This window comes from Amblyomma maculatum, chromosome 9, assembly GCF_055883805.1.
Source record: "Amblyomma maculatum isolate TAMU_Amacu chromosome 9, ASM5588380v1, whole genome shotgun sequence".
In the NCBI taxonomy this organism is placed as follows: domain Eukaryota; kingdom Metazoa; phylum Arthropoda; class Arachnida; order Ixodida; family Ixodidae; genus Amblyomma; species Amblyomma maculatum.
The window spans coordinates 63,167,456-63,173,712 of NC_139352.1; the positions used below are offsets into that span (position 1 = coordinate 63,167,456).

At 45.0% G+C, this 6,257-nt stretch overlaps 1 long non-coding RNA gene across 1 annotated transcript; it reads right to left on the bottom strand.

The window, feature by feature from the left end:
- Nucleotides 1-2,163: 2,163 nt before the first annotated feature.
- Nucleotides 2,164-4,578, bottom strand: LOC146179201 (uncharacterized). Its single transcript, XR_014700912.1, has 2 exons — nt 4,301-4,578; nt 2,164-2,309 (listed from the first exon to the last, which is right to left on the bottom strand). It is a non-coding gene; the product is annotated as an uncharacterized LOC146179201 (long non-coding RNA).
- Nucleotides 4,579-6,257: the final 1,679 nt, after the last annotated feature.

Consider the following 6,257-nt stretch of genomic DNA (forward strand, 5'->3'; position numbering starts at 1 on the left):
GCCTGCGGTGACCCAAGGTATAGTGAAATACACGGGTGCCTGGCGTTCCGCCTCCATCGAAACGAAGCCGCCGCCAGATTGTATCCCTATTTAAATGAATCGCAAGACTAATTTATAGGACGGAAGAGAATAAGCCAATGTACGTTGAGCAAAATGACAGAAAATAGACAATTCATGGCCACCATGTTCAGACTGTTTCCAGTGATGCCAGTAATGAGTCTTCTCATCACTCCTAATACCTTGCGCGTCTGACTATGTTCATAATGTTTCCTTTATTATGACGTTTAGCACGACCAGAACGTTCAAATCACGCGTTAATTTTTGAGCAATATATACATTACACCAAGCAGACTACGCCGGTGTCAGTATTCTACATTCTATTCTGAGATTTATTCTTCCATAGAGGGCGCTTGTAGCGTGCAATCATGTTACACGAAGTCTGACCACATTGGTTGTCATTATATACTGAGCGCAGCAACCTATTTTAAGTAAGCGTTGTTGGTGCCATGTTGGTTATTGAAACCAGAGCTCGGACACGAAAACCAAGACGGATTCCAACTTAGCTCAGTGGTATTCACAACTGTTTCTCATTTTCTATTCGACAGACAAATAATGGCCGGGTTAAATTGAGAGCAGCTTTCCAAGGCACGAGTGAGTTTAACGAATGCTGAGTTGTATTTCTTTTTCGGCGGATGTACAGGCCTGCGCTCTCCTCCTTACCGGTAACAGGCCCCTTTTCATCAACTGGGGTTGACTGTTCCCTCCCATATAGCTGCAAATCAGCCTTCGCGTGGACAGGAAAAAGTTATTAGCGTCTACATTTTTGTTGGAAAGGTGCCGAAGAATCAGCACAGGGATGTTACTATGTCCAATATGCGCGTACTTTAGATATTAAAGCAAGTTTGTTCAATAGTCAATGCAAGACTGTCACCGAACACTTTAAATTTTATCGTAAGCTAAGTTTCAGAGGGAAGAAAGCCTTTGAACTGAATTTATATTTTTAAAAGTGAAACTCTCGGCCCTTAAATAATCCACTCTTCTAAAGTGAGCCTCAAAAACACTAAATATTTATTTAGAAACAGCTTTTAAACGTGTAGGTTACAGTATTCCTGCGTTTTTCAATGGTGGAGTCTTAAATCACTGAGCTCGATAGGAATCGCACATCTAAATCTGAATAAGTAAGAAAAATATCATGTAATATGTATACTTTTATATGCAAGAGCTCTATAATTGAGCTTCAATTTTTCACCTATATTCTTGAGTACTTAACTCAATATTCCCTCCGCGAAGGTATTGCGGAGTGTCTTCGCCTGACATGTTCGTGAGATGACAGTGCCGCTTCTGAACAAAGCTCTCCTTTGCATCAAAGGACACAGGCGGAAATGGTAACTAAACCTGAGAAAAACCTTCTAAAAGGATGTGACGACTTTAACAGCATGAAAATAATTGGTACCGCTGCAGTACTCCCTCGTGAAAAGCACAGAGACTAGCAAATGTTTCCCGAAGAATACAGATTCTCTTATTTTAAAACTCCTCCAAGTTAAAAGTAAAATTTATCTTTGAGACATTGATATTTTTTTTTTCGATTTATCGGTGCAAAAAAAGAGCGTATCCTCTTTTTTTTTTTTTTTGTAATCTGAGGTTGGTCATATACAGTCTTTTGCGGTAAACTGAGTAGCATATAAAATTCACAGTTCACAATAACAAATATTTTCTGTAATGAAAAGCCCGATACACGAACATATTACAAAATCACCAATAACTTGCGTGTGCGTAGTAACTCTGCTGTAAGCAGATCACAAATAATTACACAAAAAACTTAATTTTCCTTAACGAAAATGAGACAAATTCGAAGGTTTCCTGTGAGTTGTCTTCTCTTCTTTCTGTGGCCCTGATTACATGCAAATACCCCACTTGGAAGGGGATATACCAGCAAATAAGGAGTATGTGTGAGCATTCTTTCAACGTTAATTTCTTTTTTTGCATCGCGATATTGCCGTTTATGAGGTAGCTCAAAAGGTGGAAAGTTTTGCACCTAGAACTTACGTTCGTTGGACCACTGCGCACGTACAATCACCTCCCAGATGGCAGCGACAGGAGATTGAAAAGTATACTAGGCCTATAACAGCGAATAACATTTGCGCCAACTGACGTCCCAGTGAAGGGCTTTTATTTTTATTTTGCCTCCAATTCATGCAAGCCCCGTGACCACAGACATCTCGATAATTGCAAGCGTAACCCATTTCTCACTTTTTTGGATTCCGCTGTTCTATTGCCGCAGCTGGAATGTCCCCCGGATGTCCATCGGCCTGCACAAAACCAGGAAGCGAAATACTATCTTATTTCGATGCAAGGCGATAAGCCAGGACACATACGCAGGTATACGCATTAGTATGCAACCGCGCTAAGGCCTGATGAACCCGGATATATCGAAATATTATTGTATCGAACAGTGGAATACTCTCCAAGAAATGTCGTACACAAGTATAAGTAGAAGGGTGTAATATATTGCACCCTTCCATTTCATCGAACATGTTTCCAGTGAGTGCTTCAAAACATATAGAGGTGTATAAGCGGCCTGCAGCCTCCTGGAGTGATTACGCACTGAAAAAAATCAAACGAGGACATGCAGTTTATGTTGCAAAGCCCACCGCCGAACGGATAACCCTTAGGCCATAGAGTAGTGTTGCACCTGGACGTAGGTTCAGCATAGGGAATTGGATCGAACACACAGACTAATGCATACTGCTCACGCTTCATCTGTCAAGGCTGCAGCGTGCGAAAATATGCCCCGTCGAGCAAAGAAGGTATATTTCAGTTAGTTCAGTCGTTCAGTCGTGTCCGACTCTTCGTGACCCTATGGACCATGTCACGCCACGCTTTCCAGTCTCTCACTATCTTCCTAACATCACATAACTTCATCTGCAGTGCCTCGAGGATGCCATCTAACCATCGCGTTCGCTGCCTACGCCTTCTCCGGCGACCCTCAACCTTTCCCAACATCAAATCTTTCTCCAGCGACTCTTCTCTTCTCATCAGATGACCAAAGTAGCTGAGCTTTAACTTTAGAATTTGACCCTCCAATGAGCAGTCAGGGTCTATGGTCGACAATATCGACTGATTTGATCAAGGTATATTTACTGCATGCATTTAATGTATGTATGCATGGAGATAGTTCACGTAGAATGACATTTTACGACCGCCTGTTAACCGATATGCGTGCAATTGGAGAGGTAACAATTAAGAAAGCAGTAAATATACCTTACTGCTGCTTTCTTAATTGTTTCCTTATTCTCGACATTACTTATTCTCGAACCGTGGAAGCGCACATGCATTGCATGACCCAGTCGGGATAGCCTCTGTGGTTAGCGATTCAAGAGTCGCAGGCTCGAATTCCGCCTAATAATAATAATAATAATTGGTTCAAAGGAAAGGAAAGGCGCGGTATCTGTCACACTTATTTACTGTGGACACCGCAACCGCGCCGTAAGGGAAAGGAGGAAGGTGGGAGTGAAAGTGGAAAAAGAGAAAGAGGAGCCATAGTGGAGGGCTAAGCAGTAATTTCGACCACCTGGGGATCTTTAACGTGCGCTGACATCGCACAGCACACGGACGCCACTTCGTTTCGCCTCCATCGAAACGCAGCCGCCGAGGTCGGGTTCGAACCCGGGAACTCCGAACAGTAGTCGGGCGTCTTACCACTGCACCACCACGGCGGCTAAGATTCTTAAAAACTGTGCCTAATCGATATCAGTTTTTACAAAGCAAAATTATGAGACTTGCAAAGAAATTGAACTCGCATCATGTATCGTGACGTAATCATTTTCAGGGATTATCCAGCGAAGTTGGAAAATAAGATTGCAGGATTTACAAAGGCCACGATCTTCAATCGCGCTTGTGGGTTACAATCAACACAAGGTTTCGGATATTAATGAGAGCTAAGATTGTTGCTCTTTTATTTTCTGACCTACTTTTAGGCTTTGTTTTTGCACACACAGCCCGCACGAGAATGTCATGCTTCTATTTTCGACTATACACGCTCACAATTCCAGGCTTTTTGCTCTTCCGGGTATCTGTTGCAGTTTGTAAACGGCGTCTCAACGATAAACGAGATAACTAAGATGTCACAACTCGCGTTGAGGAATCAAATGTATTTCAAAATAAATTGCTCATCACTTTTGTGAGCCAGGTAAATGATATCAAAGTCATTAGTTAATGTCGCTCCACACTTTAAAATAAAGCCAGAAGCACGTATTGGTTGAACTCGGCCCGCTAATGCGAAACACACCCCGACACTCACGGTTGCTCCACTGGACGAAAAGGAAGGAGAGAAGCTGGATGACAACACCGGCGACGCCTTCTTGGACACCGTCACCGTGGGCAAGGTCACGAGCTGCACGTCCAAGGAGCCCTGCAGATCACTTCCGATCTTCCTCGCCCCCTTCCTGACTGCTTTAGTTGAAGACTCTGTGCCACATTTCATCTCCATACTCTTGCCGGCCGTCGGCTCGCTATCAGCGTTCTCGTTGCCTATGTTGTCTCCTTTCTTACAGGCCACTGTGGAGGCAGCAAACTGAAAACCTGCGTCAAGAAGCCCGCCGAACGGGATTAAGTAACCTCAGCTTGTTTTCTTTTCTTTTTTTTTTTTAATTTCCGCCTTCAGCCGTGGTTACCATAGCATAAAAGGCTCTGTATCGGTTCTCAATCGGCCTTGCTATGCGCCACCTTCCGCACTCCTAGTTCTATACTCCCAAATCGCATTAGACCGAAAGACTTGCTACACCGGCAGTTTATTTATAGATTTAGTCAAATTCGCCCAATTACCACGGAGGGACATCATATATATATATATATATATATATATATATATATATATATATATATATATATATATATATATATATATATATATATATATATAGTTACATATATGCCCTGCGCGTTGCTGGCTGTTGAATAAGAGGACGATAAACAGTAGTGACGCGAAAGGAAGACGAAGCTGAAGACACCGTTGGGACTTGCTTGAACACTTGCTGTGTTCTGCTCTACTGTGCTGTGAACGCTTGCCCATCACCTGCTGTGGTTTCCTGTGCTAGCCTTCTGCCTCGTATCATCTTGGTGGAGGTGACCAAAGATCCCCGTGCGCACAGATTACCCCTTGCGCTGCCAAAACCTGGATTTGCGCAGTGGCCGTCATCTACCTGGGCTTTCAACCACGTCAACAACTACCACTATGACCTCCGAGGCAGCCCCTACCACCGCGGCAACTTTAGCTCAGCCAGTCGTGCTCACAAAAATCCGCCACCCTCCCATATTTAATGGCGAAGACAAGACAGACGTGGAAGATTGGCTGGATGAGTACGAGCGTTGCAGCAAGAACAACCACTGGGACGCGACCATTATGCTGGCCAACATCATTTTCTATTTGGCGGAAACCGCTCGCACGTGGTTCCAAAATCACGAACAAGAGCTGGTGACGTGGGCAATCTGTAAGCAAAAGCTTCAGGACCTGTTCGGGAAGCCCATTGGTTGAGCTGTCGCAGCAAAAACAGAACTTTCATCTCGCATCCAATCCTCTACGGAGTCCTACCTTGCGTATATTCAAGACGTGCTTGCGTTGTGTCGCAAGGTCAACTGCTCAATGACGGAAAATGACGAGGTAGGCCATATCCTCAAGGGCATTGCGGATGATGCGTTCAGCATCCTGTTCTGCATGAATTGCTCCACCATCGACTCAGTGCTTCAAGTCTGTCGAAAATTCGAGCAGGCTAAACAACGACGCCTCGTACATCGCTTTGAGCGCCTTCCAAACACCGCAGCTACATCATCCTGCGATGATCTGGCCCCTTTGCAACAACCTTCCCATCCCAAGCACATGACTCGTATCGTCCAAAGAGAACTCGAGGCCTTAGCTCCTACACCACTCATGTCTCCGCTACCCGACACCGTGGCCATGATACAGGCTGTAGTTCGCCAAGTACTTGCAAACGTCGGCCTGTCCTCCAGCCCCGTGTCGCCCACGCCACCATCCCACTCTGTTCCTGTAGTGGCTGCTGCTACTGGCAGCCCACCTTCCCACGTCGCTACCTTATAGTCGCAATCCTGCAGAGTGGCGCACCTCAGACGACAGGCCAATTTGCTTCATTTGCTGTCGCGCCGGTCACACATCGCGTTATTGCCGTAGCCGTACCTTCGTCGCTCCTCGCGCCTATTACAACGCCGACCGCCGACACTACCAAGGACCTCGACGCTTCCCT